The sequence below is a fragment of the Eublepharis macularius genome, chromosome 8, assembly GCF_028583425.1.
Source record: "Eublepharis macularius isolate TG4126 chromosome 8, MPM_Emac_v1.0, whole genome shotgun sequence".
NCBI classification, from domain to species: domain Eukaryota; kingdom Metazoa; phylum Chordata; class Lepidosauria; order Squamata; family Eublepharidae; genus Eublepharis; species Eublepharis macularius.
This window is the reverse complement of record NC_072797.1, coordinates 77,116,449-77,142,369: the sequence shown is the minus strand read 5'-3', so window position 1 is coordinate 77,142,369 and position 25,921 is coordinate 77,116,449. Positions and strand designations below refer to the sequence as shown.

General features: G+C 43.2%; 1 long non-coding RNA gene across 1 annotated transcript in view; it reads right to left on the bottom strand.

The window, feature by feature from the left end:
- LOC129335211 (uncharacterized) overlaps positions 1 to 25,921 on the bottom strand; it is a 61,996-nt gene that overhangs the window by 22,305 nt on the left and 13,770 nt on the right. The window contains exon 3 of the long non-coding RNA XR_008597574.1: positions 12,307 to 12,423. This is a non-coding gene — a long non-coding RNA (uncharacterized LOC129335211). The remainder of the gene's footprint in view (positions 1 to 12,306; positions 12,424 to 25,921) is intronic.

The window sequence follows — 25,921 nt, the reverse complement described above, 5'->3', positions numbered from 1 at the left end:
ATACAGGTTTTCTCTTGTCATCAGCAAGACAAACTTTTTTGTGGTTTTCATTTCCATAGTATGACAATGAATGTTATTTTTTTTTACTCTGCTCTTTCTTCAAGGAGCTCAGAGAAATGTGCAGTCTTCTCCTTTCCATTCTACCTTGACAACTCTGTGAGGTAGGTTGGGCTCAAAAAGAGTAACTAATCCTGTACATCTTGTCTCTGCGGGAACTTGAGCTTGGATTTCCCCAACTAAGTCTAACCTTCTAAGTCTAACCCACTATACCACAATAGCTCCAAACAACCTTTCATCTGGATCCATCTCTAATGTATAAGTTAATATTAGCCTTTGCCAGCAGTTTATTTAGACAATCATACTTCAGATACTTAAATGCTGTAATGTACAAGCTGCAGCCCTGTAATTAAAGACCAAATCAAGTATGTTTTTAAAAATCCTATATGATATTAATCCGTTTACAAGGATGCAGTAGCCAAGGTATTGGAAACCCATGATGAGATTTCCAGTATCTTCTGATTTCTTTTAACAATAGCCACAGATGAATTGGAATGGGAATGCAATACTGGAGATTCTCCAGTGAAGTGTATTAACTCTTTTCTCCAGGCCACTTTCCCAATGTAAACTGTGTCCCTATCCAGAGATGCTGTTCTTCCTGACAGGGACAACATACAGATGCACTGTCATTAGACTACTTGCAATCCATTTTTTCTGTGACAAGAACTTGTGGATAGATAGGTTCAAAATAGACATGATGAAGAGTACAGATTTCTATTTATCTAAAAACGCAAATTGCAAGAGTGTGCAGTCCAAGTATTGAGTGGGACCACATGGGAAGGAGAAACCTCCATTTAGTTTCCTGAAATTTCAAAGACAAAATTTGCAGTACAATCCTGAACAAAGTTACACTCTTCTGAGTCTATTGAAGTCAATGCACTTAGAAGGGTGTAACTCTGCTTAGGGTTGCACAGTAAATCTTCTAAGGAAAAAGAATAAGGCATAGAAAATTATCTCCGACATCAAAAAACAGATCTACCAAAGATAACAGAAGAAATGAAGCAGAGACTGAATGCTACAGTAACAGAGGAAGAAATCGTACAAGCAATAGAAGCAGCAAAGATTGGAAAAGCACCAGGACCGGATGGGATCACTGCTAAATTTTACAAAGTAATGAAGGAAGACCTTGTACCGATATTAAAAAGTATAATGAATGACACACTTGAAGGAAAAGGACTTCCACATACATGGAATGAAGCAAGTATTGCTTTGATCCCGAAAGAATTACAAGATTTGACAGATGTGAAAAATTACAGACCAATTTCGCTTATAAATAGAGATGGGCATGGACCAACATTTGCCTACGGACCACCGATTCGGGGTTCGGGGGCTTCCATGGACCACGGTCCACGAACTTTTAATGGACCAGGCCCGGTTCGAGAACCGGTTCGATTCAGAAAAGGCCTTGGTTTTCCCACAGATTTTCACTTCAGTCGACTTTCCCCACCAAAGGTTCTCATGTAACGCTCCTCGATTATCACTTTTCCAAAGAGACAAACAACAACTTCCCCTCCCCTATTCTGACTGATCCTTACCCGCCCTTGGGGGAAGGAGAGAGACTTGTGCTCCTGTCCAGGAGAGGTGGCTGCCCACAAAACCCACCTACATGGGGCTGCATCAACAAGAGACGCCCTCCCCGGGGGTGGGGAGACCAACTCTCCATGATGGCCAATGAACGGATGGACTTGAGTGAAAGCCAACTCCACAACAGGAGATCATGCAGCAATTCAAAGGCCCCTTGCTGGAATGGAAGGCATGCGGGGGAGGGAAAGGATGTCTTCCACACCTTGAGGGAAGGAAACTCATGCTACCCTGTTCAGAAGGGGCCTCTTTGGGAAGTGGACAACGAGTCCCACCACAGTGACGTGGTGTGTCAGCTTACTTGCTATCAAGCAAGCTGACCTGGGCCACTGTCCTACTTGTCACCGGACTTTGGGGATTGACACTCAGAGGAGCCCTTGTGCTCGCGGGAGCAGGACGGTCGCTGACCAAACCCACTTCACCGAACTTGGCGGCGTTGGCAAAGGAAGGATATGCTGGTTGGGGTTCGAGTGGCTGGTGAGAGGGCAGCCACCACATGGGAGAGGTGGGTATCAACGGTGGCCACACCCTTCCTTCGGGGGCCCCCCTCACTGGCCCCGGTTGGGGGTGAGTGGGGAGAGGGCGGCCGCCACATCGGAGAGGTGTCTTTTGATGGTGGCCTGGCCTCACCCCTCCTTGCACATGCCCTGCATTCTGCTGAAACTGGCCTCCACACTTGGGGAGGCCCTGCCCCTGTGATGTGGGGACCACCACAGATCTGAACATGACCTGATCAGAGCACTGCACCACAAGCAAGTAAGGATTTGATACGAGTAAAATGGGAGAGGAACCCCATACTTTCAACTTAATTGCCTGAAATGGGCCTGTGCGGAGCCCCATGCCACAAGCAAGTTCAGCACAGTGTTCTTTTACAAATTTGTCCCAGTTTAAGTTGAGTCAAAGAACAGGAGGACAGTACAGAATGTGTTAATGAAATTGTTATGTGAAAAATTAATAAAAATATTTTCTGAAAAAGAAATTATGTGATTTCCTTTTAATTTGTTTGTATCCTGAATCATTGATGTGAAAGCAAAATTGAACTTGCACAAAATAATGACATTGAAGAAGGCCACAACAAGAAAGGACAGAGAGAGGAGATGCTGGGCCAGACTGATGGTCCAGAAAACCAGACTCATAGCCTCTCCTTCAGGACAGAGGATCTACTGAGAGAGTGGGTATTGAAATGATGGATCTTGGATTTGCTGTTAGGTTGCAGCAGAACATAAGAGATTATGAAGGGAGAGGCTTAGAGGTGAGAAAGTCTGGAGCAGAGAGGGAAGGCAGCTGTGGAAGAATGGATGAGTTCAGGAGGGCTTCCTAACATGGACTGGGGGTGCTCTGGAGCCTGACTTAAGGTGAAGCAACCTGCCATCGGTGCAGAGAGAGATTGGGGTTTCTCGGAGCCAAGATTCTGGGTTCCCAAGGTCCAGGGAAGGATACCCCAGCAGGGTGAGGTTGATCTTGATAAACGCCAATTGATCCACTAGGGCGGGATCCAGGCGTGAGTGGCGGAGATGGAGGATGTCTCCCAGGTGGGAGAACACCTGCTCACTCTGGACACTGGCGGGAGGGCAGGAGAGGAAATTCATGGCCACAGACGAGAGGTCTGGCCAGATGGCAGATTTATGTGCCCAGTACTCCAGGGGATGATTGGATTCAGGGGACTCTGGCATCTCAGCAAGGTACTCCCACACCATCACCTCTGCTGAGTCCTCTGCAGGTGCCATCCTGTCCTTCCTCATGCCAGCAACCTCCCAGTTCAGCACTGAGGACCAGTAGTTGGAGTATGGTGGGCTCTCATGGGCTGAAGCGCCAGGCTCATCCTCTGCCACTTCCCCCCCTCCTCCTCCTCTTCCGGCTCCTCAGCCACCAGCCCCTCTTCCGTGCCCTCTTCCCTCTGGCTGTGTCCTTTAGCCTGAAACCTGCGAACCTCTTTGCGAAGTTCCTTCTTCCATCGTTCTAGCTCACACTGGTGCATGGCAATGGCGCCCTTCACGCGTGGATCGCACATGCAGGCCATTCTGTACGGCCACTGTTTGCAGAGAGGATGCAAGCGGGTGGCCACTCCTGCCTGAAACCTCTTCACCAAGTCCCTGACACTTGGAAGGGTTTCCTCCCGCTCCAGTTCTTTGGCCAGTGTCCGGTCCAGCCCACAAATCAGGGGGATGGCTTGCCCCAGGCTGGACTGGTAGGAAGAGAGGAGATGGCGACTGGTAGGAAGAGAGTGATGGCGACTGGTAGGAAGAGAGGAAGAGAGGTGTCCCGAAATGGCTTGAGGATACGCACCATTTGAGAGAGGACTAGCCAGTCCACAGAGCTGATGCTGAGCACATTTCCTGCATGCATGATGGGCGTTGAGGACATGATGTCTTGCAACACATGTCTTTGCTCCACCAGACGAGCTATCATCATGTAGGTGGAGTTCCAACGGTTTGCCATGTCCTGGAAGAGCTCGTGCTCTGGATCTCCCCCTGCTTCTTGTGCAGCTGTCGGGCAGACTTAATGCTGTGAGAAAAGTGGGTGCCGAGACGACGAAAGCCATCCAAGAGGTTGTGCATCTCCAACGGTCCCTGGTCCCAGCTGGGCTTGACCGTGCTACAGAACCCGAGAGCATCCCCCATGACCAGGTGCAGCTTATGGGCCAGACAGACAATGCCCTCCAGGGATGCCTCATTCAGGGCCACCAGCATGTTTCTACCAGTGTCCGTGACCATGTAGCCACGGACAGCATCGCCTGGGGACAACCAGTCCCTCAGTGAACCCTTCAGCACCGCGGCAATGTTCTTCCCATTCTGATCCGCATCCATCCCCCGTGCCTGGAGCAGAACCACTCTGTAGCCCGCCGGCAGGGGTGGCGCCTCCTCTCGGGCCCCCAATTTGACTGCAGTGTTCCGGAGGTCCTCCGGTTGCCACCAGTGGGCAGTGATGGCGAGGTAGCCGTGATGACGGCTGCTCCACAGATCTGCTGTGAAGTGCACAGTCCACCCTCTTGCTCTTGCCAGCTGGTTCCTGACCATCTCTGCCACGCAGTTGTAGATGGCAGGCAAGACTCGCCGGTCAACAGTCTGCTGCGAGGGCGTCGTGAACCAGGGTACAAAATGATGCATTGCCCTACAAAACCCCCACCCTCCAACACAGACAAAGGGAGTCCATCCAGGGCTATCATCTCAGCCAGTACATGAGTTCCTGCCTCCTGAGCTTTCCCCTTGAATCTTTTGCTTGGCAGTGACGAGCCAGAGGGAACAAGTTCCTGAAGGGTAGCCTGCCTAGAAGTTCCACTCCCACCCACAGCTCTCTCAGGGGTGTGAGCCTTCTGACTAGGGGTGGACTCCCGTTCCACTTGCCCTTCTCCCTGCTCAGCAGCCCTCTTCACCCCACTGCTTGATGTTTTTTCTTGAGCCAGCAGGCTTGGGTGATGTCTCTGCAGATGCCTGCGGAGGACACTGGATGACAGGTGTTTGGGGTCCACACCCCTACGCACCATGGCATTGCAGACCTAGCAACACACCGAACATGGGTTGTTTGGGATGGTCCGGAAGTGCCGCCGAAGCGTGGGGTTAAAACGGACACCAGGAATCTGTGGCTCAGGAGGAGGACAAAGCCTTAATGGTTTAAGTGTGCAGCTGGGCCGGGCGGGTGGAGGTCAGGCAGGGGAAGCCACAGGAGATTGGGATGGGAAGGAGCTGGATGTTTCTGCCGGACCCTCCAGTGACCCCTGAGATTGATCCACGGAGAGTGTTGGCAGCTGATCCTCAGTGGGCAATACTAAGAGCTCTTCTGCCTGCTCCTTGATACCCAAAAGCAAATCTGTAGAACGAGGTACTGCCTCTGAGGTCTCCCTATCCCTGGTGCCACTTGTACTGGGCACCGATGGGCACCCAGGACAACCTTTGCAATTCTTCCCACCATGACCACTCTTGTTCCTCTTTCCAACCCTCATGGTGCTATGAGAAAAAATCTCTACAAAGAAGTGAGAATTTTAAATGAAGCACAGAGCCCCAAAAGCTTGGAGCAGGGTAGGGCAGAGCCAAGTGGCACCCAGCTGAACCATAGTTGAGGGAAGAATGCACCACAAAAGACACTCTAGAGAGGCTTAGAAAGAAGTGAAGCAGAGAGAGCCCCCCCCCCAGAACTTGGTGCCAGTGTTCCTAGGGTGGGTGTTTCACAGAGGCCAGTAGCAGTCTTCCCCCTGCACCTCAAAAGCCAGGCTGGAAATATCCCCCCAAGTCACCCACTATTTAGGGAGTGAAAGGCTTTGAAAGGAGTGAAGCAGAGAGCCCCCCCCCCAAAGCGTGCTGCTGGTCACCAGAGAGTAGGTGTTTCACAGAGGCCAGTAGCAGTCTTCCCCCTGCACCTCAAAAGCCGGGCTGGAAATGTCCCCCCAAGTCACCCACTAAAAAGGCTTTGAAAGGAGTGAAGCAGAGAGAGCCCCCCAAAACGTGCTGCCGGTCATCAGAGAGTAGGTGTTTCACAGAGCCTAATAGCAGTCTTCCTCCCCTTGTATCTCATCAGCAGCCCCCAAAAAAGTGGGGGAATGAAGGCAAGAACTCAAGCAGACAACACCCAAAGCTGCCTTGCACCCACTGTGGGTCTGTGAGTGGGGTGGCGTCACAGCACAACAGAACCCACCGGCAACCCAGAAAAAAGGAAGAGATTGGGGGGGAGGGGGGATTAAGTCCGAGAAGAACCCAAGGACTCAAAACGCAGAAAGAAATCAGAGTAACCCAGTAGTGCAGTAAAAGGATTTTTTAAAAAGTGCTCTAGAATAGAAACGAGGAGAAAAAAATTAAACAGGAATGGAGAAAAGAGAAAGCTCTCTTGCACCAGAAGCCCCAAAGCCCCAAGGCACAAGCCGCGCTCTCACAAAAAAAAAACCCCTTCCCCACAGCAAGCAGTTGCTAAGCTAACTCGCGTCCCCGCGCCAGCAAAATAGAGCGGGTGTTCGCGCGCTTTGTCTTTTATGCAGAAAGGCTGTGATCTCTGACAATCTCTTGATTGGCTGACAGAGCTGCCAATCAAGGTTTCCTGAGCTAAGATTGGTGTGTTCCAAACGGGGAAGGTGGCTCCACACCGCTGCCAAGGAAATTGTTTGAGCGGGAATCCTGGCATGACGGGCCAACGGACACACGGACAGAAAGCCCCAATGTTCGGCGGTTTCATGAGAAAAACACGTGCCCATGGGCCGCGTGTTCACGAAGGACGAACTGGGTAAGTTTGTGACGAAATTAGGTCTGTTATGCGTACCGTGCCCATCTCTACTTATAAACAATGACTATAAAATAATGGCAAGAATATTAGCAGAAAGGCTTAAAATATGGCTAATGGACTTTATAGGAGAAGACCAGGCTGGATTCCTACCAAACAGACAACTAAAGAACAACTTGAGAGTGGTTATAAATGCCATGGAATATTTTGATAAGCGACCAGACAAAGAAGTTGGCTTTTTCTTTGCAGATGCAGAGAAGGCCTTTGACAACTTGAACTGGGACTTTATGTTCGCATCAATGGAAAAGATGGGCCTAGGTAAAGAATTTATAGAAGCAGTAAAAACAATATATAAAGAACAAAGAGCGACAATCTGTGTCAATGACGACCTGACAGAGAAGTTTGAAATAAAAAAATGTACAAGACAAGGATGTCCACTATCACCGTTGTTATTTGTGATGGTCTTAGAAATATTACTAAGGCAGATCAGAGAAGATGATGACATAAGAGGAATAAAAATAAAGGGATCTTCTTATAAGTTAAGAGCGTTTGCATACGATGTGATGTTTATAGTAGAAGATTTACTACAAACTCTGCCAAGACTACTGGAAAAAATTAAGGAATTTGGAGATTTGGCAGGCTTCTATATAAATAAAAAGAAGTCAAAAGTAATAACTAAGAACATGACCAAGAAGAAACAACAGGAACTAAGTGAAATAATAAACTGTAAAGTGGTACACAAGACTAAATACTTGGGAATAGAGCTGACAGCTAAAAATATTGATTTATTTAAGAATAACTATGAAAAGCTCTGGACACAAATTGAAAGAGATATGATAAAATGGAATAAACTAAACTTGTCGTGGTTAGGTCGGATTGCCACAGTCAAAATGAATGTGTTGCCTAGAATGATGTTCCTAATGCAAACAATACCAACTGTAAAAGACAGAAAACAATTTGAAAAATGGCAGAAGAAGATATCGGAATTTGTGTGGGCAGGAAAGAAACCAAGAGTAAAGATGAAAGTTCTTTGTGATGCTAAGGAAAGAGGTGGAATGCAGTTACCTGATCTTCGACTTTACCATGAAGCGATATCTTTAGTCTGGCTAAGAGAATGGGTGTCTTTAACCAATCACAAACTACTAACTTTGGAAGGCTATAATAAACTATTTGGATGGCATGCATATATGTGGTACGATAAGTATAAAATGGACGCAATGTTTCAGCACCACTATTTGAGAAGAAATTTATTGTTGACTTGGCTAAAGTACAAAAAATTTATAGACCAGAAGAAACCACTTTGGATTGTACCAGCTGAGGTGATCAACCCAAACTTAGAATATAAAAGAAAAGAATGGTTTACTCTCAAAGATTTAACAGAAATAACAGATGAGTTGAACCTTAAACCAAATGAGGAGTTGCCATTCAAATATGGTTGGTTGCAATATAGACAAATCAAAGACTTATTTGATTCAGAACAAAGGAAAACAGGCTTTAGAACCAAGAATTCAGAGCTAGAAGAATTACTGTTGGGAGATAATAGTAAAATAATTTCTAAAATGTACAAATTGTTATTGAAGTGGTTTACAGAAGGTAAGACAGTCAAGGTGCAAATGGTAAAGTGGGCTATAAATTGTAATAATGAAATAACGATGGAAGCATGGGAACAATTATGGAAAAATACTTTAAAAATATCAACATGTACCAGTATTAGAGAGAATGGCTATAAAATGTTATATAGATGGTATTTAACACCGAAAAAATTAGCCATAGCCAACAAACAGCTATCTAATAAGTGTTGGAAATGTAAGGAGCATGAAGGTTCTTTATTTCATATGTGGTGGACTTATCGTAAGGCTAGAGACTTTTGGACCAAAATATGTACTGAGATGTCTTTGATACTTTGTTATAATATTGCAAAAAATCCAGAAATGTTGTTATTATCATTGCATTTGAAAGATGTTAATAGAAATGATAAGATATTGCTATATTATATGATATCAGCAGCTAGAATAATATATGCTCAGTATTGGAAGAGAGAAGAAATACCTGAAATTGAAGAATGGACAAGGAAATTGTTGTACATGGCTGAAATGGATAAACTAACAAGAAATTTGAAGGAGCAAGATCCAGAAGTATTCTTGGAAGATTGGAAAAAGTTGAAAAAATATATGGAAAAGAAATGGGATGTTAAGGGACAATTATGGTCTTTCGAGGGGTTCTAAAGAAATTAAGTAAAATAAGATATAATTAAGATCTTTACTAATAATAAGAAAAGAACAACTTTAGCATAGAAATAAGGTATCATTAATAACGGGGGGTTGGAGTGCTGTTGGAAGTCATTATTGAAAAGGGGGGAGGGGAGGGAGTGGGAAAATATACATAGGGGAATTGAAATGGAATGTATTTGTATTTGAAATTGATTATATATTGACCCATCCAATAAAAATCTATTATATATATAAAAAAAGAAAATTATCTCCGACATCAATAATGTTAAGACCATGATCAAACTCAAATATGCAATAGCAGATACAGAGCATTTTCTGATATTCATGAGTTATAGTTATGACTAAATATTGACATTAATGCAAGATACAAGTACCAAGTTCAATAAACCTGAATTCTATTCTTTTTGTGTACAAGGACACTAACTATAGCAGGAATTGTTTCTGAAAGTCGGCAGAAAAGCCTTTTATAGTTTTTGTAATGGTACAGAATCGGAAAAAATATCCAAGGGCATTTCCACATTCAGTAATGCGCCTGGATACATGTAATAGAAATGAGGCATATAGCTTCTCTTGCCCCTTGTAGTGACAGTTTATGGCCTGATCAGATACAGTGTTTGTGAACATTCTGTGACAGCACAATGGCTCAGCACAAAGTAGGGGGAGGGTTCATTCCAGTTAAGTAAAAGCTCTGGTATAACAGCTCTTGTTTCAGGTTTCTGTGGCATCACAGCATCACAGACAATGGTTAGAGAGTTCATAGACTGAATAATCTATACTGACACAAGATATAGATACTTTGGACTTCAAGTGGATTTTAATTATTCCAAGCAGTATAAAAATTATTCAAGTGATCTTAGTTTCATGAAGTGACTTTTTAAAATTGTATGACAGACCATTAATAAGCTGCACAAGAATTCATCACAGAAGGAATTTAACAGATAATTGCCAAGTAAATTTTTTCTGTAACTGCTGTCATGAATTGTCATTTGTTGTCAGATATTTTATTCATACACAACTGAAAAACCTTCGAAAATCCAGGAAAAGACCACATCAGATCTACAAAATGAAGAAGTCATATAATGCATTTCTGCTCATTGACAGAGTGTCTTCTGCTGGGAATCTTTGGCAAGAGATGAGGATTCCACATTTATTCTCAGAACCAATTAAAGTACCTCTTTCTTGCAGTATGCAATCAGACTTTCTCTGAGAAGCTCTAGATTGTCTAATTTGCTTCTGGAATATGTTGTTGATTTGGTGAAACTGGATTTACATAAAAGTTTTTTTTAAAATGTCAACCCTCATAATAGCAATTAGAGATGGGCATGAACCTAATTACGACCCAAAAAATCCCACGAAACAGGGTGGTTCATGGTTCGCGAACCAGGGTTTGTGGAAGTTCTTTTCACGGAACTTCCATGAACTTTATACTGGTTCGTTGGGTCGTATTACAGGGGCAGCTTAAATGGCCAAATGGACATTTAAACTGCCCCTTTAAGGGACTTGCAAAGGCAGGTCCTTTTAAACTGCTCAAACCCCAGCCCCCTACCCCCCCAGCCCCAGCCCCCCAGCCACAACCCCACACTTACCTTGAGGCCTGCGGCGTCCTCCCCCTCCTCCTGGCAAGGCTGTTTTTGACCTCCTCCGCCCCTGCACAGGCCCACAGAGGAATGGAGGCGGCCAAGAACGGCCTTGCCGCCCCTCAAATGGCTGCAGTGTGCCGCGGCCATTTGAGGGGCGGCAAGGCGATTCTTGGCCTCCTCCGTCCCTCTGTGGGCCCGCAGTGGGACAGAGGAGGTCGTTTTCAGCCTCCTCTGCCCATGCACGGGCCCGCAGAGGAGGTCAAAAATGGCCTTGCTGCCCCTCAAATGGCTGCGGTGCGCCGCAGCCATTTGAGGGGCAGCAAGGCCATTCTCGGTCTCCTTCATCCCTTTGCGGGCCTGCGCAGGGGTGGAGGAGGCCAAAAATGGCCTTGCCACCCCTCACAGGAGGAGGACGCCATCGCAGGCCTCTTTAAGGGGGGGGCTGGGGGGGCTGGGGTTTGGCAGTTTAAAGGGCACTGCCACCAGCAGGTCCCTTTAAACTATCAGATGGCAGATGGGGGGGGGAATCCCCCCCACTGCCTGCCAGCTGATAGTTTAAAAGGACCTGCTGCTTGCAAGGCAGGAAAGGGCCCTTTAAACTGTTAAACGCTCCTTTACCTGCTGCTGCTAAGCGGCTGGAAAGGGGTATTTAAATCCCACGAACCACTAACTGGGTCGTAACTGGCCCCAGTTCCATTCCAGTTCGTGGTTTTTGGTTCGTTAAAATCCATGAACCACGAATCTCATGGGTTTTTTTTTTTGGTTCATTCCCATCTCTAATAGCAATACATCAATAGATCCATCCTAACCCACTCTCCCCCCGGTAAAAAGTAATTCCTAAGTATGGTTTTAATTGGACCTGATCCAGTATTTTGTTTAACTTATATAGAAGCTGTTACTCTCTTCTATTTCCATGTAATTTGTAAGCTTACGTCCTAGACTCAGCTATCTCAGTCATAGAATCATAGAATCAGAGAGTTGGAAGGGGCCATACAGACCATCTAGTCCAACCCCCTGCCCAGTGCAGGATCAGCCTAAAACAGTCATACTGATCCATGCCTCTGGGACTTCCAGGTTGGTTTACTGTAATATGTTCTCTGTCAGACTGCCCTTGAAGACCACTCAGAAACTTCAATTGGTACAAACCGTAGATGTATGCCTTTTGGTTGGTAATTTGGCATGAGGCAGCAAACACATATTAAATCCATTCTCAGACAACCTCGCTTCCATGTTGCTTCTAGTGCTGTTACCTACAGTCTTTCTATAACTGGGATTCATATACCCAAATTACTGCTTTCCTCTGCATGTTCCCACACACCAACAGTCTTCTTAGACAAGTCTGCAGACAGGCTCTCTCTCCGCCAAGCATGGACATCCATGATGAGAATGTGTGCCTTCTTAGTAGCAACCGAAATCTACGGTATGGGGAACTGAAGGAAGAGCAGCAGTAGTTACCTCCAGTACTAGCTTAAGAGCCTGCAGAACTCTCCTCAGCTGAATGTTTTCTTGGACTAATTGTTTGGATTGTTTTTAGTAGGCATATGGATTTTTAACCATGCTGTTAAACTAACTCTTAGATTTATGCATTGCATTTTTATCATTTTATTGTAAGTCAATTTGAATTTCAGATAAAACAGAATATAATTTCTTACATTTTTCTCCACAACATTTGATACAGCTTTCCATCTCTCTGTTGTTTTATATTTGTCTCAGGAATGTCTTCCTCGCCCAGAGCATCAAAATGAACATCCACAAGAAGTTGTAGTTTCCTGCCAAATTAAATGTCATATTGGTGCATGCACAGTGAAAATAGTATTGGCTGTACTCGCTTTCTGGTCATGGGGCACTAAGATATTCAAGAATGCTTGACCGACACTCACCAGCTGAAACCTTCTGCTTTGTAATTCCAAAAACTACTTCACAATCCCGTCTCAAGCCCCTTCTCCTTTTTTTCAACGAGCATCAAAGATACCACAGTAAGTACGCAAACAGCTGTGCAACTCCAACAATTGGTAAGAAAAAAAAAATCTAACCAGCTTGTCATGTATGAATGATTCTATCCTATGTACTTGGCCTCTGATCACTATGGTTCCTACATGACAAAAGGTATAGTAATGCAGATAACTTCTGGGAAATTCTTTTGTTATAGTGCCCATCAGGGCTGGAAGACATGATCCCATTCTCTTCCTAGTGGAAGGGCAGATATGTGCAAAAAAAGAAGCATTGTATTTTTAGACCGGGAAAAGATTGAGCAGACAAGTGTGGGATGAAGAACCTGGGAGCTCTTTCTATGACAATAGACCTGCTGCCCTGTAGAAGTGCCTGTTGTTTCCACTTGTGCTCGACCAGTGTGTATGTAAATACAGCAGTGCTCTCTTCTCTGAGAAGAAGCTACCCAGATATGTGCTAGCCCTAGGAACTTCTCAGTACTTGAAGTGGGGAAAATATAACAATATAAAGAATTTGAGGCTACATGTCCATGACAAAGTAAGCATATGGCTAATATAGGTATATAGGCAAAATAATACGGGGGCAACATGAAGTATTTAAAAAGTGAAATGAGATGTGACAACGCTGAAGAGGAACCATCCTTCAATGTCTGAATTTTTTTCACTACATCCACCTGCCATGAGACATAAATCACTTCTTTCCTAATCCTCCCTCTGTTTCTTTTCTAGCTCACTGAGGCATGGTTGCCTTCTATGACAGATAAGTAATCTTTATTTTTTTTTGTTTTAGATTCCAAAGCCACCTTTAAACCTAAACTGTAGTTTAGGATTTATTTTTTTTAAAAATGTTTAATTCGTCTTTCTCATTTCTCCTTATCCTTTTCATTCTGTTTCTTTTTAAGGGTTTTTTCCCCTAGGACAGCTTACCTACTGATGACAAACGTTTTCGGTAAAACAATGCCCTTGGATTCTTTACCCATCTGCTTTTTAAGAAATATCCCAACAGTGTCCAAAGTTTCATATTTTTCCTGTTGGTTTCCAAAGACTCCTTTCCCCCCTATTCAGCATTGCTAACAAACAAACAAACAGTCCAGATGCTGCTGTACAATCTGCTGACATGAATGAGGCATATGGAGTTTTTTGGATCCAGCTGGAATTTCACTATTCCATCTTTTGGGATATGGACTCTGTATGCTGATATCTGTATTCTTACTTTGATCACTAGTACTAGTGAGGTGTGGGGATCAGATTGGTTCCGCACAGGACATGACAAAAATAATGACTAGATGTAGTACATAAGCTAGGATTAAATACATTTGCCTTGAGTACTGTTCTGAATTACTCTGGACGTGCCTGATTTAGATATAGGCATGCAATTAAGAAGCCCTGAGCATCTCGTTAGTTTTCTTGTATCAAATCATTTAACTCCTGGCAAGAGGTACACCACAGATAACGACTTAGGTTCGTTACTGGGTATTGTAAGTAAATAATACAACTTTGGAGTCTCTGCTTCCATTTTAAGCCTTTATTATTACAAAATATTATTCAGTATTCTTGATATCAGTTCAATCAACAGAAAATGATATCCATTATAACTACATAGATCATTAAAGGAGAGTAATTATGAGTCCAAAAAGTATCTTACCCAAAGATATGAAGGTCACAGACAAGGAGCTCCTTGAAAGAAGAAGCTTGCTATCAGTTTAGCTTGTCATATTTATAGGGTTTCAGAATCTTTTCTTTGCAATAGCTGTTTCAGAGACTCAAATTCTTGTCTAACTTATTATGATTTCATTCACCAAACAAATTATCCATATTTGAAAGTTTCTTGAAACATATAACAATAGCTAGTTCATTCTTGCTACTTTTTGTGTTAACAAAGTCTATGCATCTAGAAAAGTCAATAATGCTAGGAAAGGTAGAAGGCAGTAGGAAAAGAGTAAGACCTAAAATGAGATGGCTTGACTCAATAAAAGAAGTGACCTCCTCCAGTTTGCAAGATCTGAGCAAGTCTGTTAATGATAGGATGTATTGGAAGTCTTTCATTCATAGGGTCGCCATAGGTTGGAGGCGAATTGACAGCACGTAACACACACACACACACACACACATGCAGAATTAGTACTTACAAGTTTCTCATCCATCTAAATATTTTTGCCCCCCACCACCAGTGTAACTATCCTCGAATAATATTGCCAGCTTCAGTGAAGTTATACATTCCTGACATTCTCAGATATTCCCTGCTCCTGGGCCTTGGTACATTGTATATATTGATATGAGTTATGTGGCTCTTCTAATCTACACATAGCCATATAGCTATGTAACTCTATTGTTTTATGCCCCTTTCTAAGGTGTTATTCTAGGCTTCTAGACTCCCTTTGTGGCCTGTCTAGTTATGGGGCCAGGTTTGCCTTGTTTCTGTGTGCATAGATGTCTTGAATAACTTTATCCATCAATTGTTTCCCTATAGTTCCAGCCATATCCATGACAGTATTTTTTTTTAATCTTGAGATTTACTTTGGCAGCCAGCCACCGACATAATAGTGGTGGTGTTGGTTGGACTCCAATGGTCATTCCACAAGGAGAAAATAGCCCCTTCACAAGGCACAGACCACATAGTGAGCACACCAGAATTCATAGCATCCCTGGCAACACTCACTCACTCACCACCCTGGCAACACTCACCACTCAGGCAGCAATACCCAAAGACATTCTGTGAGTGGCACACACAGGCACAGCCTATGATTGTCTGCCAATCCAGCCACTGCCTTTCAACACTACTCCCCCCACTATGGTGCACCAGAGGACAGGGAGGAAAGACCCAGTGACAGGACAACCCACAACTCAGTGTCCCACCATAGGTCACAAGGGAAGGGCACCAACGCAACAGACAAGACGCCCACATCTCTCCCTGGCAAAACTCTGATCAGCAGCAAAAGTGCTGTCTACATAAATCATACATGCTTCAAGCAGGTACCCTCCCCCCCAAAAAAAAGAAAAGGGGAGGGGGAGATAGAAGCCAGTATCAAGCCCTCAGCCCCACCACCCTCATGACTAACAACCTAACCACTAGGCAAAGAATGCAGACACAATTGAGGCGTGCCATCAGGCATTAGGGACTCTACAGCAGCCCTGATGTCACTGCCAGCCATATAGAACCAGGCAGACAACAATGGAAACAGAGACATGGCTCAGTGGAAGGATTTTCGGGTAGGATGGCCAGAATTGGTTCAATTCCAATATGGGGAGGGGCTACAGGCAGGCAACAGTTTTGCAGCTGACGATTTGCCCCCACAAACTGCAAAAGGGGGAATAGGATGGCTCAGCTGATGGCCTACCCAAACATCCATCATTTTGGCTAAGACACTCCTGCATGATCCCATCATGCCACACACTTGCGCACCATCCATCCTGAGTCTCCATGCATCCACACCACAAGAGGTGACATGGTTGCTTGGCCAGCAGCTCTACAGGGCACAATTAGGCATCTGCCAATCAAATGGACTTCCCTGCTACATCACACACATTCTGTCATGACCTCCCCTGACAGGCCCAGTGACTTATACTCAAAAGGAAGAGCCTGAGCAGCCAAAGCCAGAGGACCAAGAAGGACCTAACTGTGCAGAGGCGCCTGCTGACCATGCTCCAGCTGTGCCAGAGGCCAGCCCGCCAGAGCCTGAGAGAGACCTTGCCACCGGCCCCTGAGATAGTCACTAGGCTTCCATTGGGCAGGACACAAACCCGGGCCCATAATCCCTCAGGACCCCTTCCACACCACAAGAATGGCATCGGCGGAAGGCTCAAGCCAAGGCAGCGCAAAGTAGATGAAGAGCCAGACTGGCAGCATGCAGTCTCAGTCTGGATCCAGAACAGGGCCTTGAGAGCAGTACCTCTTTGCAGGATCCTGACCAAAGCACAGCCCAGTATCAGGAATCTACACTTTCTGGGAATATGCTCCATCACATGACATGGGGCATACTGCTGGGTGCTGGCTTGGATTGCCCCCATAGACCCAAACTGCTATGCTTGCATTCTGAAGGCAGTACCCAGGCTACATGAGAGGGGAAAGTGGGTGCAGACTTCTGGGCTGAACCTGGTGGATCCCCATGCCTGCTGACATTTCAGTGTGTGGTTGGGTCATGGAGGTGTGTCTCCAGAGATGGGATACCTGTAGCAATTCTGAAATTAGACGTTAGTCACACAAGCCAAGAAGATTTGCTCCCCCCACCCTTGGGTCCAATCGCTAAGTGGCTGTTCAGTCTTAAGTATGCAAGTCAGAGACAGAGTCCTACTCTGGTCACCTGTCATTTGAGCTATAGGGCATCCTGCTGCAAGTTCATATAGTGGGGAGGGGGGAGCTGTGGTTGGGTACTGGTTGGATGTTGGGTAGGGGGTATGACCATGTGAGAGGAGGATTGGGTAAGGTGCAATAAACTCAATCTAACTTAACTAGTTACACTTTGCCTAGACTGTAGCAGATCCCCCAAAGTGCATGCAGAGTTCCTTGCAGTGACAAGATGTCAAAGGATGTTGTTCATCTCCACCCACCATCCTGAGGTTACCAGATTCACACAGTTCCAGTGGGAATGAAATAAAAACCCCAAGCCTCAGATATTTATAGACAATGGAATCTGACCTAAACCAGCCTTTTTTCTAAGAGAGAATGATTTTTCCAATTTAGAGTAAATCCTCATCTCTGATGTCAGAGGCTAATGTTACCAATCAGAAAATTACCAAAAGGATAGTCCCTCCCACTGAGTAGTTGTTAATTTCTCTGAATTACCATGCCAAACACGGTCCCATGGTGGTCTAACGTGGAATTGGAATGAATGGGTTATTCTAATGTAAACCTCAGAGGTCCAAGATTCCAGACACTCTAGGCGAAAATCTTGAGCTATATTAAAGTTTAGGGATTTTTGTCACAGGCTACCACTGGGGAGGTGTGTGATTGGCTGTGGTTGGTCACCATCCTGAACTATGCTGGGGCTTGTGAGCAGGTCTGCTCTTATTAGGGCGGGGGCATTTTGCCTGTTCTGTTGCATGGGCAATTTCAAAGGGACATTCCCAGGCTGGGGTGGTTCCTACCATGACCCTAAGCCGATCTCTTCATCCATCAGAGCTGTGGGCTGCAACAGTAGGGCTCCAGCAGGGGTCAATAATGTAGCCATGATGCTAGCTGCCTGCAACACAGGGGCAGCAAAGTGCTATGGCAGTGTATCCTGGGGATATGCCAGTGTATCTCAGAGATACACTGGTGTAGTGGCAGGTCACTTTCAGTAACACCCCCCCCCCCCCCGCCCCGGATTGTGCTGTAAATGTTCTAATTTAAAAAAAAGAAAGAATGGTACCAGAACAGAATCTGGGCCATCAGAAACTTTGATTCTCTGTAGTTTGAAAGAGGACATAAGGTATCCCTGTAAAATTGGAGAGGGATGTGACTCTTTTAACCTGCTTTTTATAGTCATTTGACTGGGGAATTTGATGTATCTTGTTAATTTAAACTATAAGCTCCTCAGTTCAGTGCTTTTTACTTTTAGTAAGTTACTCTGTAAAGGGCAGGTATAGTGATAGTGTAATATAAATAAAGTATTAAATAAACACATTTTATTATTTTCCTTTCCAATTTTAACTTTCCATTTCAAATACATTTGTACCAGTTGACTGCCGCATTTATTTCAGAGATACTGAATGTTCAGAATTTCCTTTTTTTTTTTGAAAAAATTTTATTGGATTAGAATCCGTTATTTTTAACATTACATTCAATTTTCCCCAAATTTTTCACTTCTAACCCCCTCCCTTTCCCCCCCTTTTGTTGACTTCCAACAGCTTTCCCACCCTTTGTCCCTTTTCCCTTACTTCTATTAAATTCCTCTATCTAAAACAAATATACATTCTCCATTATACTAAGCAGTACATCCTTAACTACTTTTCTTGTTATATACCCAAACTGTAAGTCTTTGTTTCCATCTTGGATAAACAATTTATCCCATTTCCAGTTTTAAATATTTCTATATATCATAAACCTATATATCATAAACCATAAAAATCTTACATTTAAATCAAACAATTTGACTTATTCTCTATATATTACTCATTGTATCTTTTTATGGTAATTCTATATAACTCATCACATAGTCAATCAATTTGACTCTTCTGTACATTCAGTTTGGTGCATTATACAAATCTTATCAAAGAAAGAAAATATTGTTAGTTACTCAATACTTATATTTAAACCTTATCGTTAATTATTTTCTATCAATATTCTATCTATTAACCTATATATATCTATATATATATCAATCTGTTAATCTAACTGCTTATAAATTCACATTTATCTCTTCCCCCCCCCCCCCGGTAAAGTCACCCCCCTCTACATTTTATTATACTTCAGTAGTTCTCAAACTGCCACAGTTTTCCTCCCACCTCCCATTTCTTCTCCAGATATTGTTTCAGCTTCTCCCAATCTGTGTTAAACTGCCCTGAGTCCAGATTTCTCAGTTTTCTTGTCATCTTGTCCATTTCTGCCATGTACAGCAATTTGTAAATCCAATCTTCAATAGTTGGCACTTCTTGTACTTTCCATTTTTGCGCATACAAAAGTCTAGCTGCTGCTGTCATATAAAATATCAACGTCCTATGATGGGCTGGAATTCCCTCCATTCCCAAGTTTAGTAGCAGGAGTTCTGGGTTCTTATTTATTTGAAATTGTAAAATTTCACTCATTTCTCTTATTATTTCCCCCCAGTACTCCCTGGCTACATCACACGACCACCACATGTGATAGAGGGAGCCCTCATGCTTCCTACATTTCCAGCATTTATTAGAAGTGTTCAAGTTCCCTAGCGCAATCTTCTTTGGTGTCATGTACCAACGATAGATCATTTTGTAAATATTCTCTTTAATATTTGTACATGTCGTTGTCTTCATTGTAGTCTTCCACAAGTATTCCCATGCCTCCATTGTTATCTCTTTATTAAAATTTATAGCCCATTTCACCATTTGTGTTTTAACTGTCTCATCCTCAGTATACCATTTCAACAGTACTTGGTATACCTTGGATATTCTTTTCTTGTCCTCTTTAAAAAGGGTCTGCTCTAGTTCCGAATTCTCTATTCGTATACCTCCCTTTACAAAGTCCGAGTTATACAAATCTCTGATCTGTCTATACTGGAACCAATCGTAGTTCGGTGATAGTTCCTCTTGCGTCTTTATTCTAAGTTTAGATGCTTCTATTTTAGTTATTTCTTTGTATGTCAAACATTGTCGTTCGTTGTCAACAGCTCTCGGGTCTATCACCTCATATGGAACCACCCACCAAGGAGTTCCTTCTTGTAGATAAATTCTGTACTTCTTCCAGGTTGTATATAGACTTCTCCGTACAAAATGGTGCAGGAACATAGAGTTGACCTTTACTTTGTCATGCCATAGGTATGCATGCCATCCAAATATTTTTTTATATCCCTCTAGGGCTAATAGTTTCTTGTTCTTTAATGTCATCCACTCTTTCAGCCAAACTAGGCAGATTGCATCGTGATAAAGTCTCAGATTGGGCAGTTGCATTCCGCCTCTTTCTTTTGCATCTTGTAAAACTTTCATTTTCACTCGAGGCTTCTTGCCTGCCCATACAAAATCTGATATTTTCCTCTGCCATTTTTCAAATTGTTTAGAGTCTCTGATGATTGGTATTGTCTGTAGCAAAAACATCACTCTTGGTAACACATTCATCTTAACCGCTGCAATCCTACCCAACCATGACAGGTTGAGCCTATTCCATTTAATCAAGTCTCTCTCAATCTGAATCCACAATTTTTCATAATTATTCTTGAACAAATCTATATTCTTTGCAGTCAGTTCAATTCCCAAATATTTCACCTTACTTGTTACTTCACAATCCGTTGTTTCCGTTAACAATTGTTGTTTCTGCTTAGTCATGTTTTTGCATAGTATCTTTGACTTCTTTTTGTTAATGAAGAAAAATGTTCAGAATTTCCATCAACCCCCACCCCCGTATAATAGCTGGCATAAGAAGCCATGACTTCTAGATGCTATGGATATATGAATCGGTAGTCAGAGAGTGTTGCGTCAAAAGTGTATTGCAGCTTAATTTTTGTAGAATTCAATTCTCAAACATCGTGCTTGGAGTTAACAAAAGGCAACATTCAAATCTTTGTAAGCAGTAGAAGGCTCTATAGAATAAAGTCATACCAATATCATTGCTGGAATCACACTGAGGAAAAGAAATGCATCTTGCTGCAGCAATTCTGATCTCCAAGTGAATACATGTACATGTTGAGTTTTGGGGAAAAAGCAGGATTTTCAAGCACCAATGCTTGCCTTCAAATCACTATAGCTGGAGCTAGATCATTGTTTATAACCAGGGTCCTCGAGGAATATAGAATCGCTCACTGAAGTCATTTGCAAATTTCCTTTTTAATTTTTTTTTAAAATTTGGCAGGAATCACAAAAACAAAGTATTTTATGAAGTCACCTTATGCCATTGTTTTCCCATTTATAGCCTGATTTTCTTACTGAGAATCAAGGCAGATTATTCAATCAGACAGCATAAGACATCCAGTAGTTACACATGCCATAGATGGATAGAGCCTTTTTAAATTACAGATTCTGCAGATCTTCCAAGAGCTGATAGAGGGGAGAGGGGAAGTATTTTTTTCCACCCTGTGGCAAATGCTTATTGTTTCCAGTGGAAACAGCTAAATTTGCAGGCTCTTATTCTTAACTCTCACACAATCATTTGTCATGCAAGTAAGCTCTGAAGTGGATATTCTAATAGTCTACTTGAAGCATATGCATGGAAATGTCAATATTTCTTAAAACATAACATCCACTAATATAATGGCCTATGAATGCTGGACCAGTAGTTAGCAATTCACATGTGAATTGCTTGCAGTCTTTGGGGAAAGCCTCTTTACGTTTGCAATGGACAACAGTAGTTAGCAGTCAGAACATGCCCAGTTACTACAACTGAAAGCTGTCTAGTCCACTGAATAATGAGCTCTGAAGAGTCTGTATTCAGCTTAAAGCTAACAGACTGGTTATTATAAATAAGGGTTGACAGCAGTGGAGCTAAGAGTGCTCTGTTCTCTGCAAATCTAATATCCATGTCAAATGTGTTTGGCATATATAGGTACAATAAAATCGGCACCAAGTCATCATAATTTTTCCCCTTTTCACTTTAAGTGCACCTGACAGATGATTTCTACAAGGTCATCTAACTTAGAAAATATAATAAAAAAGTATAGTGCAATTCTAAGAACACTTCACGGAGAAGACTTCAGCAGGACTCTGAGTAGTCCTGTTTAGAATTACCTAGTAAACCAGATTAAAATATTAGATGGAATTTAGGAATTAAAAATAAGCATCTCCCCTCATGGCTTAATGTACTCAAGTGTATTTAATGTACACTGCATCAATGTGGTGCAGTGGCTACAGTGTCAGCCCAGAACCTGGTTCAAATCCCTACTCTGCCATGGAAGCATACTAGGTGACCTCTCTCTCTCTCTGCCTAACCTACCTCACAGGGTTCTTGTTGTGAAGATAAAATTGAGGGGGGGGGAACAATGTTTAAACTGCTTTCGGTTTCCTTTGGGGAGAAGGTCAGGGTATAAATATCTAAATAAATAAATCTGTGGCTGAAATGCAATGCTATTCTATAATTTATTAGTATTACTGCCACAGAGTTGCTATGCATTTCTCTGCACACTATGCAATTCAATGTTTTGTAAGTCTACATTAAGTTTTAAAACCAGTGATTCAAATTGTATAGTCATGAAAAACTTAAGAAAGGAAGCAGATTTTTAAAAAGGAAATGGCATTATACAAAAGATCTAGTGCACAAATAGGCTAGGCATTAGTGAATAGAAAGCTCTTGTAGAACTTCTCCAAACCCCACCAATGTTAAATCAGCAAAGCTTAAGTTTGCTAAGTCCATGTATTTGTTATCTAAAATAATCATACATTTTATCTATACAATGCCACTAGTATTTATGAAGCAGTCAGGCTGGCTAAGTGGACTTCCAACTGCTTACAAAGAAATGAAAGAAAACACACAGAAACCCAGCATAATACAAAGCTAGTTATGAAATGCTGATAGTAACCCCCCCCCCCAGTACAATTCTGAATGTATCTGTTTGCACGTTTTCTGTGTGCTTTGCTTGCTTGATTTTACGGCCTTTTATCATTTCATGTGACGCTTATCAGCATGAAGCTCTCCAAGCCTTTGTGCCTCTCACTGGATGTCTCCCCATGTTTGTAATACGTATGAAGTTGCTGCACTTTTCAAAGGAGGCCTCTACCAGAGGTGTGATTCTCCAAGTGAAAGTCGAAGGGTGAGAGCACAAGGACTCTTGACCTTGGGTGCACAGTCAAGGTCCAGCCATTTCACACAATGATTGGAAGAAGGTTCACCTCTGTGGGAAAAGGAGAGTGGCACCAGTTATGTAGCTGAAAACCAGGAGCAGCATTGACATTGAACAACACCTGCTGCTCAGCACTGCCTTCAACACATCAATACTGTAGACATGGGTTGCTGTTTGGCTTCTTTGTAGATAACAATATGTTGAATGTGAACATGTGGGGTTTATTAGTCATGCTGGGGAAAATCTTCACTGGTGTTAGGATGTTTGATGGACAGATTATTTCAGTGCAGATGGGAGCTGATATGTATGGAGGTGAGATGGGCATTATTTGGCAAGGATACCATATCAGTGAAGCACAAAACTGCATGCCTCTATGGGAAGATACAGAAAAAGAAAATTGATCTGGCTTGAATAACAAAGACATGGTTAGAAGAGAATGACACGACATGTCTGTCTCAACAAACTCCATCTGGTTATGTGGTCCTCCACCAATCCTAAACAGGTGGCTTGGGAGAAGAGGCAACTATTATCTTTCATGAGTCCTTCAACTTCTGCAGACTCCAGTTCAATGTATTACTCACACTGACTGCATGCTCCTTACTTTAGGGACTTACATTAGATTAGGCCTACTGCTTGTTTACTGGCCACTAGTTCCCCAGTAGGCACCCTGTTCAAGTTGGCAGAGGTGCTCTCAGGCATGGTAATGGAGGCACCCAGACGGATCATTCTGAGGGACTTTGACATTCATGCCAAGGATACCTCACCACGACCAGCACAGGATTTTATAGCTTGTTTGACTGCCTTTTGCCTCTTTCAAATTGTTCTGGGCCCAACAGATAAAAGAGACCACACCTTGGACTTAGCATTTGAAGGGAGGCTTGGCTTCACAGCATTAGAGAACTTACCTTAACTGGCCACTATCTGCTTAAGGCAAGGGTGAATGTTGCCTGACACCCCACTGGAAAAGGGGCCTGGTAAAGCTCATGTATCTTAATAGATTTTGGAATGCTCTGCATGTTTTTAGAATTCCAAACACATTTTCAAGCAGCAGTGGGAGCTTGGAACATCAAGCTCCTTGAAGATACTGGCAAAGAGACCAGTAGCACCTTTAAGACTAACCAACTTTACTGTAACATAAGCTTTTGAGAACCACAGTTCTCTTTGTCAGATGCATCTGACGAAGAGAACTGTGGTTCTCAAAAGCTTATGCTACAGTAAAGTTGGTTAGTCTTAAAGGTGCTACTGGACTCTTTGCCATTTTGCTACTACAGACTAACACGGCTAAGTCCTCTTGAAGATATTGACAGAGTTGCCCCTCATTGACCTCCCCTGCCATTGGAGCAGAATCCAACCCCCTAGTTTAACACAGAGCTGGGTGACCTGATGAGAACTGGGAGACATCTTGAGAGACACTGGCAGAAAATGTGTACTGAATCTGACAGATCATTCTATAGATCCCATTGGAAGATCTAAGAAGTATCAGTGACAGCGGCAAAGAAATGTTAGTTCCCTGCTATGATTGCATCATCTCGTTCATGACTATCCCAATTGTTCAACATCTGCTTACTCTTAAATCTGAACCTTTAATGTCTCAGGAACAGACTCTCTGGTATTGGAAAGATCTGTACTGGATACTTTGGACAGCTAGTCAGCCACTGATAGCCACTGGCAATCAGGGTAGGCAGTAGTGGGCTAGATGGACCAATTGCAGCTTCATGTGTTTATATGATTTACAATTTCATCCCAGGGCAAAGGAGTACCTGCTTTGTAAAGTGCTTAGGAACTTTTGAGCAACTGCCTCCAAACCCCATCTCAAGGTTCCCTTTGCTTTGGACGGGGTGAGGGGTGTCACAGAACACACATATGTGATGTGTGCATATGGATGAAACTTCTTAATTTTAGTGTTGGGAGTACATCCCCACACTCCTGATTGCAAGAGATATGTCCACACATGCACCTGCACACTCACCCTGGCAAACAGTGGGGGAGGGGGGAGACAGCAGGCAGTGCAGGGGAGATTTACCAGTGCACCTGCGTTAGCACACATGCTTGCCAGTGGCCAAATGATGTCACTTCCACAACTGATGTAATCACATCCGTGCCATGCCAGAACTACTCCGGCTTGAGGGCAAAACTTTCAAGGTTTTTGCAAACCAGGGCTTCATCTCTGAGGAGATGACATCATTTTGAGGCACGAAGGAAATCATTACATTGCTGACATCAGCAGCAAAAGCCCACAAAAAGCTGGAAAAGGACCAACATTTCCCATTTTATTCCCCCTCCCCCCACCAACCAAGTGAACAGGGATGGGGGAGGGGCTGGCAATTGGAACACATACATATAATATATGAAGCTTAGTATCAACCAGAAAGAGAAAATTAAATGAAATGTGATAAGGAACAATAGTGCAGACACAAGTTTAGCTGAAGTGTGAACACAGTCGTACATGAACAGTTGCTATCCATGTGCAGAGCCAACAGAGCATAATGCAGCAATACTGTTCAGAGACAAGCACCATCTGTTCAAGTCTTAAGAATCTCAGTAAGTATTCATGTTAGCTGCACTGGCTTCATTGGCACAACACTGGTTTTCACCTACTGAAAAATCTGGCCTGAATACACAAGCATTTTCTTAAAATTGTAGTATTTCTTAAAATTATACTATTTTTATAGTAAGATTGTAGTATTGCAACTTTCAGGCCTTCTCTAATTAAACAGTGTTAAATTGTTCATGGGTTATCATTTCAGTAATGAGAAGTAGTCATTTCGATTAGATAATCTTGCCTCTTAAGAAGTATGTAGAAGAACAATATTCTTATAAGGGTATCACCCAGAATCCACACAGACCAATGAAGGTAAAATCGCATAGAATTCAGCATTGTTTCTCAAAAAGCAGAAGGAGCATGTGAACCTAGCAGGCAGGCACAATCATGCATGTTTGTT